Source organism: Octodon degus, unplaced genomic scaffold (genome assembly GCF_000260255.1).
Source record: "Octodon degus isolate 3935 unplaced genomic scaffold, OctDeg1.0 scaffold00284, whole genome shotgun sequence".
NCBI lineage: Eukaryota > Metazoa > Chordata > Mammalia > Rodentia > Octodontidae > Octodon > Octodon degus.
The window spans coordinates 315,677-330,089 of NW_004524860.1; the positions used below are offsets into that span (position 1 = coordinate 315,677).

At 42.0% G+C, this 14,413-nt stretch overlaps 1 pseudogene; it reads left to right on the top strand.

Annotated features, from left to right (window-relative positions):
* Positions 1-14,413, top strand: part of LOC101585973 — a 42,934-nt pseudogene that overhangs the window by 20,005 nt on the left and 8,516 nt on the right.

Genomic DNA, 14,413 nt, shown 5'->3' on the forward strand with positions numbered 1-14,413 from the left:
GAGTGGGTCCGGCCCACGCTGCGCCTGGGCTGGGACTGGTCCCGCTGGCGCAGGGTTGCAGGAAACTCTCCGCACACTCACCGGACCTGGGCTAGGACTCTACAAGAAACTTGGTGGAGTTTTTTCTATCCATTATTTTACTTTATTTATTTATTTATTTATTTATTTATTTTTGTATTTTAGGGAAGTGCCTACAGGGTGTTCAGGGTCTCACTATTAGATCAGACCCATAGTGATCTGCCTGTTTACAGCTTCCCAAAAGCTGGGATTACAGGCGTGTGTCACCAAGCACATTCTCAATTGGCATCTGAGTGAAACTTAGGGGCAGGGCTGCCATTACACCACCAAGAATAAAACCCCCAGTCCCTACTCCTGCCTGCAAGTGCTTTAATCAGCTGAGTTATTTGGCTGGCCCTTGAAAGTAGGATATATTCATTGAGAGACATAAAGCTTTCATATAAGAGAAATAAAAGGAGTCCTTGACAGTTGAGCCCATCAAACTGTTATTGTAACTAAATTATACTATATTCGTCAGACTGATTACTGAACATTTGCACCTTTGAGCCCACAGAGCTCTCCATATAGCAGGAGGCCATCCAAACAGGGCCTCCCTGTGATGAAGTAAAGCAGCCCTGCCCTGATCCTGCTGCTCTGCAGAGGCGCCCAGCCCTGGATGCCCAGGTGTTAATAATTCTTGGTCATAGCTGAACATGGACAGCTCACCATGGATCTTGGCCTGAGCTGAATTTTCCTTGTTGCTCTTTTCAAAGGTGATTTGTGCATAACAAGAGATACTGAGTGTGTGAGAAAACTTGAGTAGGACAAAGACAGGACATGTGTGACAGTTTCCTGAGCAGGATGTTGCTCAGGTCTCCAGGCTGATGTGCAGCTGCTGGAGTCTGCTGGAGGCTTGGTAGAGCATGGAGGATCCTTGAGACTGTCCTGTACAGTATCTGGATCCATATTCATTGTGCCTGGATTCACTGGGTCTTCCAGGCTGCAAGAAAGGGTCTGGAGTGGGTTGCTCGGGTTAGAAGCAAAGCTAGTGTTTACACAGCTGAATATGCTGCATCTGTGAAAGGAAGACTCATCATCTCCAGAGATGATTCACAGAGCATGGCCTATCTGCAAATGAACACCCTGAGAGTTGAGAGCACAGGCATGTATTATTTTACTGGGGATACAGTAAGGGGATGTGGTTATAAAGCCACCCAAACCTCCTTGCTGTGAGACTCAGGACAAGCAGGGGTGTGTTTCACAAACAGACTTGCGAATCTGCCCCAGGAGTAGAGTCAGAGGGAAACAAGGCTGGTTTCATGGCAGAGTCTGAGGCTTCTTCTCCTTTTAACACCTTCCCCAAGGAGAATTCTAACTGCTTTATTCTGCTCCTACCACTGATCTGGGAAACTGTCACTGCAAGAAGGAACATTCTCATCTGGGTTTAAGTTTATATGCCATTTATGGGGGCAGAATTGTGTCCTATTGTCCTCAGGATCAGAACCTGGGTAATCACAGTGGACCTTGTCTCTGGGACTTATCCAAATTAAATTCAAGGAGAAAAACCTCAGTGTGATTCTGTGATCAGACATATTTGAGGATTCAAAGGAGATAAAATGAGACACCTAGGCCGGGATGATTTTCTCTAATGTGTAGGATGTTTTGCACTCATTTCTTTATCCCAGAAAAATATTATTGGCTAAATGACATTCACATTTGTCCCAAATCTGTTATCCTATAATTTTGTTGGACAGTTTCCTCCTTATCTCATTTTTCCTGAAAATGAAGGCTATGTCTTTCTTATCACTGAGCTCATTAACTTGACCTGGAAATTTGTGGCTCAGTCTGTGACCCTTGTAGGATCTTGACTAGCACTGAGTGACTTTCTCAGTATTCATGGGCAGGACTGTCCCTCTGTCCTCAGTACATATATTCATTTGGTAAAATAAACACAGATCATACACAAAGGAGGAAATCACTGTGCTTTCCAATTAAGAAATGGATGATGTATTGCTCTTGTTCTGTTGAGGCTCACAGCATATCCTTCCTCACTTGAGGTCCTGGGAAAGTTGTTCATGGGTGCCTGTGTATCTTCAGAACTCTTAACTCTGTTGTCTGTGGGTCTGGTCATACATGGAAAGTTCATAGTGCAAGTGTCAGGAGAGTCAGACTGGAATTCTTGAAAGGAAATAGAAGCTCTCTATAGCATAAGCTTCCTTCTCCTCCAAAGTTTTCTGCTTTAAAGTCAGAAGAAGACACAAATGAACGGAAATGTACTGTTCCTAAAAAGAAGAAAGGTCATGGGAAAATAAGTCCAACAGCTAAGGTCACAGAGACAGTAAATCACAATAACTTCAACAAGAGAGCACAGAATGCCCTGTGGTCATGCACCACATTGGGATGAGAATCTATTCACACTGAAGCAGCTATAGAAACCAGGACCAACTCAGAAGAGAAAGAAGTCAAACCAGAAAGTATAGGGGACAGAGGAATGACGCTGCAACTCTGTGCAGCCATTCACTCAACCATCTTCCATACACTGCTCAGGAACTCTATGGGTTCAGATTCACATTCCCTTGAGGTCCTTCACAAGGTTGCCTTATACTGGGTCTTGGGTCATGTGTCTGTTCTTTGGTCGGGAGTACCCCAGGGAAATCAAAATGACTAGAGCCTCTGGAATTTTGGGAAGTTACTGGTTATCTTTGAAAGATTTACCCCAAGAAAACCCTCCATCCTCTGGTCATCCTGTAGAATGGGAGGCCCAGTAAGAAAGATCCATCTTCAAGGACATTGTGAGAAGATGAGGGTAGTTCAGAAGGCACTCTGAGACCAGTAAATTTATTTTCCCCTGGGAGTAGACACACTAGGAAATGCATTGCCCTCTGGAGAAGAAAATGTGTACAAAGTGGGAGGGAAGCTGGCAGTGCAGGCCTCATGCTGCACATCTGCAGCCCAGGAGCAGGTGGACTCCTGAGGCCCTATTCTCCTGGGTCTGAATCTTCCCCTTTGAAAATTTGTGAAGTAGCATTGGATGTTTATAAAGGCTGCACATATTTGAAAGCTGTTCTGTGTGATGGGGTATGTTTACCTAATTAAAAAATGCAGGGAAAGTCTCTTGTAGTATTCCCAGTACAAGGAATATGAAAGTAGTAAGACTAAGGTCCTCAGCATGGAATTTTTTTTAACTCAAATGATGCGGTATGTTGGAAAACTTGTCCAACTGTGTCAGTATAGAATTTTTCTTTCTTGTATTATTGTTGATGTGATGGTTGAGATGATCACAGTGGCATTGGGTAAGAGCAAGTGGCAGAGGAATGGTCTATATCAGTGGTGGTGAACCTATGGCACCTGCTGCAGGGCAGGATTTACTGAGCACTGGAATCTATAAAAGGTTTGTCTTCACTGGTCTATGTGGGTGAACTCAATGAAGGCATTTGAAGAACTATAAATATCAACTGACATTTTATGAAACTGTAAAATTATGTTATATGATCTTAAGAATAAGACATAAATGTAAAAAGTCTTGTGAAAGGTTCTGGTAACTGAATCATTAAAATCCCATGCAAGCCCTATTTGAATGGCATCAGCTGTGCATTGATATACCGCACATTACATCGCTAGTCCAAGGACCAAGTTTCTTCCTGTGGAACATGCGAGACCTCAAAAATGCAGACAGACAGGTGCTGGAGAACCCATTCAGGGAGGCTTGGCCAATATCTCAGAGGTCTCCTGGTCTTCCTCTGTTCTCCCATAGGATGAGTAGAGTGCCTCTCTCAGAGTCAGCAATGAAATTCCTTGGTACTGGAAGGAAGGAGCCTTGGGTGAGTGTACCTTATCACAGGCAATGATGCCTCAGAAGAGGCGCAGGAGCATTGCAGCCATTGGGTTTGTTCTGCTGACCTTGTTCTGTGCAGTCTTAATGGTCAGTGGAGTGAGTTAGGTCTGCACAGTGCCCAGAAGAGCCAGGGCAGGGGACGCATTTGCTTAGTGAGTTAAGTAAACTGGCCCCAGAATCCGACTGCAGCACGGCCCATGTGTTTTGTATCACTCCCGTCGCAGGGTGTCTCAGATCTTGAGCTAAGGAGGTCCCTGTCTAATGAGTATGCAAATAACCTCATTTGTGAAGTTTTCCTTCACAAATTCAAATAGGACTTTTTCCCAGATCATCCCACACCAACCACACTCTGGAAAATCAAGTAGACTGCAGCTGCCATACAGGACTGGACCTGAAGAATCCTCTTCTTAGTGGCAGCTGCCACAGGTAAGAAGATGCCCACTCTCAGGCTCAGTGGAGACCAGAGCTTGTCAGTGCCTTCATTGCTATCTCCTCTTTACAGGGGAACACTGCCAGGTGCAGTTGGTGCAGTCTGAGCCTGAGCTGAGGAGGCCTGCTGCCTCAGTGAAGGTCTCCTGCAAGGCTTATGGCTACAATTTCACCAGTTTCTTGATCAGCTTGGTTCTACAGAGCCCTTGACAGAGTCTGGCGTGGGTTGCACAGATCTATCCTGACAATGGCTACACTAATTATGCTCTGAAGTTCCAGAGCTGTGTCAACTTCAACACTGACAAGGCCCCCAGCATAGCCTACGTGGACCTGAGAAGTTTGAAATTTGAGGACACATCTGTATGTTACTGTGGAGATACAGTGTGGCGACCCACATTCTGAATGTATCAGAAGCCCAGCGGGAGGAGTAGGTGCCTAGATAAAGATGACAGAGGTGATGCGGCTGAAGATGTCCTTAGAAAATTGGTGAAGTAATTGTGGACAGGAAACATTAAAAAATGGCTCCGCATCCCAATGGAATGGGACACCTGTGTGTTATTCCCTACAGCCACCTTTTGTTAGGGTTGGTGTCTGATTTCTCCCCAAAACCTCATGCTGCTGTGGGGCATGCACTTTGTGAAGCAGCTGAATCTAGAGTTTGTGATTTGCTTGTGAAATGCATTCTGGATTCTACACAAGCCTAGTGTGCATCGCTGGACGATCATATAAGGGAAAATGAGGGTGCCTGAGACTCTTTTTTGGATTTTGGTATCTCTCCTACCAGGAACTGGTGTCCTCTGCCATGTACTATGCAGCTTGGAGCCAGCCAACTATGAGCTAATACCTCTACCAACTGTGAGCTAAATAAAGCTTTCCTTCCTAACATTGGTTGTCAGTTATTTTGTCCTCACAATGAGAAAATAACTAACATGCTGTGCATGGAAAATGCAGGGAATGAACAAATCTCTTGCTAGGATAGTGGACTCAGTAAATCCCAGAGCATATTTGTGAGGACTTTAGTTCATGAACGTCATTTGTTCCACTGTTCTGGGAAAGATGTTCTTATTCCTGTTCATGTGGGGATGATGAACATTGTCCTCCTTCACCCAACATAGAGTTCATAAATGGAAGCAACATTTTGTAGAATACTTCTGTTTGCAAACTGAACTGATCACAAATAGAAAGATTTATGAATAGAGATATTTATTAGATTTCAAGATAGTTGGAGAAATATCTAAGTACAAGTTTTCACAATCACATGACACCATTCTCTTTAAACTCTACAGCTGGTCTGAATGTTGCTGCCATTTCCATTTATTAGAATTTACTAATTGAGCACTTTTATATTCACTGTAAAGTTTATGAGAAAGTAGAGATATTTCCTAGGATGCTCATTGCCCCTTATATGGCAACCTACTTCTCATCAAGCCCCCTGTCCTGCAATCCCTCTTTGTCCCATTTATTCATCCCAAATTGGGACATCACTATCTCCCAAAGCCGTAGTGCTAACCTGTGCTCTTTCCTTTGGCTATGCATTCTGAGTTTTGGATAAATATTTAACGATATGCTTTTACCACCTGTATCATGTGTGTTCAAATTAGTCAGGTGATCACTAGGAGCAGCCATGTAGCGCTTTGGGGTAGTAGGTGGCCTCCTGGACAGGCAAGGGTTGAATGCCCTGTAGAAGCATGTGTAAGCAGAGCATCTATGAGGAGCCCACTGGGCCAGGCTGGTGGTTGAGCTCTCTCCTGAGAAACTTTCTGGAGTCTGTACTACATGATTGGCTTGTGCTGATGGTTCAAATTTTAGAAGGCTTCTGCAAATGTCCCTCCTGTGCCTAAAAGCAGTCTTCATCTCTGCTGGAGAGTTGGAGGAGCTGAAGCTGATGGAAGCATTCTCAGAAAGTGCACAAGGATATCATACTCACATCAATTTATTGAGTACTTCACAATCTTCTTTCCTTTGTGTCTTCACACCCATAAGAAATTCTCAAAGAGCTTTCAGAGTGGAGGGAACATTTTTCTTTCTCTTTGGCAGGGAAAAAGCATCACATTTCTCTTGCATCCTCAAGAATGATTTTTGGACCAGGTTTTCTTCTTATCACTCCTAATGATGTCTATGACATAGTTGTATAAATATGCATTTTCCTACAAATGCATTAAAATTATTGAGCTGTAAACAAATATTGAAATATTTATTATATTTACTTTCATGAATTTTTTATTTCCTTTTATGTGAAATTTCTTGAGTAACTTTAAAGTTTATATGTCAATATGTTTCAGCCCTGGGTAGTTTGGGTGTTTATTTCCCAGCTTGCTACACATCCACACTGTGGTCTGCTGGCTCAGCTTAGCATTCATTTCTTTCGTTTGTAAAAAGTTACTAGTGGGAGATTATGCACTTTTCATCACCAAAAGAGATTATGCACATTTCATCATCAAAAATGATAATTATATGAAATGAACTATTTGGTTTTTCTAAATTTAGCCATTTTATTTAAAAGCATCAATGTATTTAAAATGGTTTCAAGTTGTGTCCTCTGCCTGCTGTAGTACCATCGCATTTGAATAAAAATACTTAAATATTGACACTTTTAGCAGTATTAGCAGCTGACGATGTAGCACAGCTCAGTGGTGCAGCACCTCTCTGGAAAGCACAAGGACCTGAGTTTGATGTCCACTACCAAAATGAGAGAAAATGACATATTATATTATATATTACAAATGTCCCAATATTAGTAATCAATTCAAAATTAAAATAAAGAAGTTCTCATTTTGTTACAGTAGCTTTGTACTATAATTTCTAATCAGGGATTGCGATGCCTCCTGCCTTTCTTTTGATCTTAATGATTGTGTTTGCTATTGTGCGTTTCTTTCCATTCCAGAAGAATTTTAGGAGTTTTTGTTTCTAGACCTGTGAGTTATTCTCATGTATTTTAATAGGGATTGGATTTAATCTATATAATAATTTTGGGAGTGTGTATATTTTCACAATGTTGATTATTTGTATTGAAGAGCATGTCATATCTTTCTATTTTCTGAAATCTTCTTCGATGTCTTTTTCAACATACAATTTCCATTGTACAAATGTTTTACTTCCTTTGTGTCATTGATTCCTAAGTATTGCATTTTTGTGTTATTGTGAAAAGAGTTATGTTCCTAATTTCTCTCAGTCTTCATTATGTGTGTACAGAAATGCTGCAGATTATGAGTGTTGACTTTTTATTATGCTACTCTACTGAATTGGGATATTAAATCTACGAGTCTCTTGGCAGAATTTTTGCAGCTTTATACTCACAATATGGCGTTATCTGCTAATAATAATTTCACATCTTCCTTTCCAATCATTATTTGTTTCATTTCTCCCTCTTGTCTCATTATTCTGGTTAATGCTTCCAGAACTGTACTGAACAGGAGTGGTCATAGTGGAGATCCTTATCTTGTTCCTAATTTTAAAGTGAAGGCTTTTAATTTTTGTCCATTTATTATAATGTTGGCTGTTGGTTTGTTGTAGATGGCTTTTATCAGGCTGAGGTAATGTCCAGCTATTCTAAATTTTTTAAGTTCTTTTTTTCTCATGAGTAGGTGTTGTTACTGCAAAGGTTTGTGAAAATCATTCTCTGCATCTATTGAGATGGTTGTATGATTTTTGTCTTTTGTTTTGTTAAAATGATGTATTACATTTGTGGATTTGTATATATTGAATCACCCTGACACTTCTTGTATGAATCTCACTTGGTTGTGACATATAATTTTTTTGATGATTTGTTGCATTCTGCTTGCTAGTTTTTTTATTGAGGATGTTCACTTTATGTTCGTGAGTGTAATTGGCCCATAGTTTTTTTTTGGTTGGGTCTGTCTGTTTTTGATATGAGAGTAATACTTCCCTCCAGGAATAAGTTTGTAAGAATATATTCCCTTTTGATTTTATTGATGAGTTTGGGATGAGGTAGAGTTGGTATTAATTCTTCCAAAGTCAAGGTCTAATGTTCTAAGTCTTAGCCCTCTTATTAATGTGTGAGAAATATGTGAGAAGATATCAGTGTAAACATAGACCCAACCCTCCTATAGTGACACACAGGAAAAGCAGTGGGGGTCACAGGACAGAATGATTGGAGAGTTCTGGAAATCGCAAGTGAAAATTGAGGACCATTAGAGGCTGGCTTGCTGTCAGTGTCTTAACTAACTTTTCTCTCTCTCTTACATTCAGATCCACATCTTAATTCATCAGTATATTTCCTCAGAAAAACAAAATGGGTTACTGAGGAGAAGTTGCTTGAGTCATGTCTAGAATTGGAGCAGGAAGACTGGGAAGTGCCAGAGTGAGGAAGTTCTCACACTGCATAGTGGGGGTGCAGGAACCTGCCCAGCAGGGAGCGTGTGGGAGGCACCGCCCTCAGCAGTGACGGACTGGGCACATCAGAGTGCTCAACTGATAGACTGTGGGTCCACCAATGGGAGAACAGAACAAAAAGAACAAGGCTGGAGTAACTGAAGCAGAGAAATATGTAAAAAGGCACTGGATTCCATTACCAACTATTAAGTAATGAAACATGAGTTCACAGACGTGTAAATAGCAAATAGACAAATAAAAGAAACACAGTGAGTGTGAGTCTGGAGCCTCCTGTCAAATGATGATTACTTACTTTATGGGCCTATGCCACTGTTTCTCTTTTCATCCATTCATCCATCCATACACATATACATACATGCATATGTACATGCGTACGTACACACACACACACACATACATACATACATACAAGACTTCAGTATTCATCTGTTTTGTATAGCTTTAACTCATTCATCAATGATTAACACTGACACATCAGGGGTCCTCCACTGTACAGTGTACACTCAGAGTTTCCTGTAATATGTTGGAGATATCTAAGTGCCAGGAACCTGATGCCTTCACATGCACAGAAATGATATGGACATGGAAGGCTGATTATCCGGTTTCATTTGTGCACATTGCATGCTTGTCATGAAGTACCAGAATGAACTCTTTTAATATGCACAATTATCACATGCTAAGAAAATAAGTTATTTAGTGTTGCTACTGCAATCCAAATATCATGAATTTTGTGATCAGAGTGCAAATAGTGGAGCCCCCATTGTTGGGTTTACAAAGAACTGGCTGGGACCTGGGGGCTAATCTGCATCACCATGAGCTTCTGTGATCTGAGGCATTCCCAGACATCTGAATAAAGGAGATATTTTCTAAGACAAGATTAGTTACTCCACTGTGTCCACCATTTCTGTTATTATGACTAGCACCAGTTGATGATGAGGTCCCCAAGACCTGCATCCTGGGAGGTTGGCCAGTGTACAGCACAGAAAGGCTTCAGGGGAAGTTTTCTGTGAGTCAGCTGGGCCTTGGAGTGCACCTCAGCTAGTACAGTCCAATGAGGAACAGATGGAAATCAGATGTGAAGCCCTCTGTCTTCTCAGGCATGGCTGGGCTTGAGAATAAAGTCAGTTATCTGTGAACTGTCCTTGAGGCAGGACACACATGTGGAGACACTGAGGAACAGGCAGCCGTGCCAATAGGAAATGAAATTAAGCAGTCTACTGAACCTCTCTTATGGTAATGTAGTTTTTTCTCTTTCTCTCTGTCATGAAAAGGACAGGAAGTAACATGCGGGAATAGCCACTCTCTATCCCCAGGCACACAGTAGCATCACAGAAGGTGAATCATCTGCCCTGCTCTACTTCCATCCTCCAGGACAGGAAGACCAGGGACAACCCTGTCTGCAGCAAAGGGAGCATGTCTGACTTGACTTTTTGCAAGCACAGGCATAGCCCGAAGCCTTGCATCTGACAGCCTGGTCCTAAGTGGCTAGGATCCCCCAAAGGTGCAGATGTGGAAGCATAAGAGGCCCAGGTGCTGTCCATCACAGCCTGGCTCCCTGTGTGTTCTCAGCTCTGAGTCCTCCCATCAGGGTCAGGACCTGGGGAGGAAATGCAAATCTCTTTGTGCTCCTCAGCTGCTGGGTTGAAAAGCCCAGCAGGGCCCAGCTCTGGACTCCTGTGTCACCATGTACAGGCTCTTTTCCCTTCTGCTGCTGGTGCTGACAGTCCCTCCATGTGAGTGTCTGGGCCTTGTGAGGTCCTTGTGAGACAGGGCCTCAGGGATCCAAAGGCTCCTGTCTTCTCCGGAACTAATTTAAATTTCTTCTGTGTTTCTCCACAGGGGTCATGTCCCAGATTACCCTGAAGGAATCTGGCCCTGGAATTCTGCGACCAACTGAGACTCTCAGGCTGACCTGCTCATTCTCTGGCTTCTCACTGAGCATATATGGTATAGGTGTAAACTGGATCTGTCAGCCCCCAGGGAAGGGCCTGGAGTGGCTGGCAATCATTTATTGGGATGATGATAAGCGCTATAACCAAGCCCTGAAGAACCGGCTCTCCATCTCCAAGGACACCTCCAACAACCAGGTGTTCCTCACGATGAGCAGTGTGGACCCTGCAGACACAGCCACGTATTTCTGTGCAAGAAAACACAGAGGCTCAGCCTCAGTATCCTCCTGTACAAGATCTCTCTTTAATACCCTCCCTAGTCTGTAAATCAGGAAGTATGCAGAGTGTCCCCATCCTGTCAGCCTCTAGGGATCACCGCCTCCTCAGAGCATGGGACCTTGTCTTCCTGTTACATTTTATACTCTATATAACTTGAAATTCTTAGCTGCTCATGCAAAGGAAATGGTATTTTCTATTTGCAAAATGCATCATTACAGTTGGATGCAACCTGAGCTATAAGGGGTTGCCAATAGGATAAAACCTATGTCCATATACGAGCTGGAAGCAGAGTTCAAATTAGCACAACCTAGTACAGTAAAGATTGGGCTTCAGAGTCAGGGAGTTATTTCAGTAGCACAGGTACTTGTGTGGAATCACAACATCCTTAGTTTGATCCCTGATTTAAATAAAATGGACTGCAGGATTTGAAACTAAACAAGAACAGGCTGGAAATCTTCTGCTGTTATATTCCAGTCTTGAAATATCTCCTAAACCTCACGTTTGTCAGACATGGGTGCTGGAGTGGTGACTGGATCGTGTGATCAGCAATGTCTTCAGCAAGTTCACCTTTGATGTGGTCTTAACTAAATGGAATATTAGAAATCTTGCCCTCCTTTGAGAGATCAGGTCATGAGATCTGGCCTTGGGGATTATATCTTATTTTCACCTTTTCTCTCCTACTCATCTTCCAATTTCTCCTCCTCTTCTTTCTCATTCTATCTCCTACACCATCTTTCTTTGCTCTCCTCCCCCTCCTCCTCTTTTTTCTCCTCCTCCTCCTCCTCCTCCTCCCCCTCCTCCTTTCTCCTTCTCTTTCTCTTCCACATAGCTGTGCTCTGCCCCATGATTCCACTCAAAGGCGTTCTGCCTCCATAAAATCTCATAGCTATGGAGACAGCTGAATATGGACTGACCCTCAGAAACTGTGAGTCAACATACATTTTCCCCTTTCATATGGGTCTTCTTGGGTTTGTTTGCTAAGGAAGGTGAGCAATTAAGTACCCATCCAGGATTACAGAAGTACAGACAGCAATATTTTTGTAATTATAAAACAACACTAATCAAATGCCTGTAAATAACACAATTTATGGTATAAGAAGACATATTTCCAGCAATTGTACATGCTTATGTCTTGTAACCTGAGCAGCTCACTTGAAGACAATATGCAGTATAACAACCATTGTTTCTATTATTTTGTTTATTGAAATTCTGTATTGTTTCTAATTTTTTACTATATTTTATTCTCTTTAAAAATAAAATGAAGAAGCAAATGATGATGTACTCATAAAAGCCTGAAAACAGAAATTATGATCCTAATGGCATATATTTCCTTAAATTGCATTAACAATTTGTAAAGTAAAAGCAAATAAATAGATAAGAATGTTGCCTTCCAGCCAGCAGCCATCAGTTCAGCCCTTGACTCTGTGCGTCCCTCCTGTCTGCTGCCACAGCTTCCTCAGCATGACCTGCACTGCCAGACATGACCTAGAGCTGGGGACTTCTCACTCTCGATGTTCGTGGAATTGGTCCTCATGCTTTAGGCACCAGCGACAGTTCAGAGCTTTAATTCTTCTCACCTCCTTCATCTCTCTTCTTGGGGCTCACTGACTCCTATTGTACATCAGCATTATTCCAAAACTCGAGCACTTTGTATGGTCTTCCTATTTAATCTGATCCTCAGGTTTCATCTCTAAGAAGTTCACTAGTCTTTCTTGTGACAGCTGTGTGAAATTATCTGTGATCAGTTTGGCAAGACTGTGTCATTTCTATTGTTTTCATTTTGTTTCTGCAATACCTGTTTTGTTCTTTTATTTTTAAAGTTTTTAGTGCTGGGCCCACCAGATAACTTAGCGGATTAAAGAGCCTACTTGGGCCGAGGGCTGGGACTAAGGTTTGGTCCCTGAGGAGATGTGCTGGTCCTGCCTCCAGGGTGGGCTAAGAAAGCAATTGAGACAGTGTGTGGTGGAGCATGCCTGTAATCTCAGCACTTGGGAGGCTGAAAACTGGAGGATCACTACAAGTCCAAAGTGTGTCGTCAGGTCATGTAGACCCTGTACTAAATATATATATTTTCTAAAAGATTGTAGTACCTAATCATGAGTTAACAAATGCAGATGTAGTAGTAAAGAGCAGTGCTTTTACAGCTTTACTAATCTTCATGGCTGAACTTAGGCTATCTTTACTGTTAAAATTTATTCTTTTTATTTATTTGGTTCCGATTCTCACTACGCTGCTCAGACTCATGGTGATTGTTGTTTTCAGGCTCCTCAGCTCTGAGATTACAGGTGTGCACCACCACACCCAGACTCATGGTTGGTTCCTTGTGCCCAAGGGTTGGGACAGTGTGGCATGTGGTGCCAGGAATCAAACTCCCGTCCCTGTGCTTGCCTAGGCATGTGTTAGCCTGATGAGCTACATCGCTGGTCCTCTTGCTCTAAGTTTTGTTTACCTAGGTTAATATTAACCTATGTGGATATTATGTTTTATCTCCTTTTTTATGTTGTATCTCATATCAATGGTAATGGACCTGGCACATGTAGAACACATGGTCTATCACTGAGAAGGAACATTAAGCCTGAAACTTTCATCATTAAATAATATATAAGAAATGAACATTTTCTTTAGTTTCCCTGTGATATTGTGGTACATTTGTTGTCTCTGTATTGATGAACTCCATGCCCTCATGTATCCATCCTTTGTAGACTTAGTCATGGCTGTGTAGTAAGACACTGCCCACACATTCTTCCCTCCATCTACTAGGGATTATCTTGCACAACATGCTCACTTCTCACCACAGCTCTGCATGAGAGAATACAGGGGATAACACCTTCTGTTCTTGTTCTCAACACTCCAGCTTCTCTATCTTCCACACAAGCCGTTGCCTGTGTCCACCAGTTACTCTCTCTTTTTCTGAGATGAGCTATGATATTAGACACATGGAAATGACCTCCTGTGGGATGTGTCCTGCTGTGCCTGCCTTTGTTTCATTTAACATGAAGACCTCCTAGCCTATGGGACTACATTCTATTGGTATAACAAATATCTGCAATAATTTAATGAAAAAAAGGAGAAGGGTTATTTTATCTCACCCTTTTAGAGCTTCAAGCCCATCTTCATGGGTTGTCAGCATTTCAGCCCTTGGCTTCCCTTTGGTCCTGAATCCCTGTTTGTTTCTCTATATGTGTAACTGTTCCTATTTGGAGAATATGTGACTTTCCCACATTCCTATAGAGCTCACACTGTGTCTGTCCTGCAAAAGCATGGCCCAATGTTCTTCTGCACAATGACAGATCTATGAAATCCAGGTGAAGTACTCTGCAGACATTAATTACATCTTATGATGTCATTAAGTTTTTTGGTGGTGACATTGTGAATATATTAAAATAGATTAGATGGGGGGTGGGAGGAAAAAATAGGTTAGATAGTATAGCCACACAGGGGACCAAATGCCCCCAAAATGATGGAAGAAAGTTGCTCTACACTCAAAAATATCATAACAAAATAACAACAAAATAGAGAGACATATTTTTGCCTGCTGCTGAATTCAAACACATACAATATTTAAATGGCAATGGAATATCCATCTCTGAGAAAACTAAGTAATAAAGGGGATATAAAGGACCATTTTGTA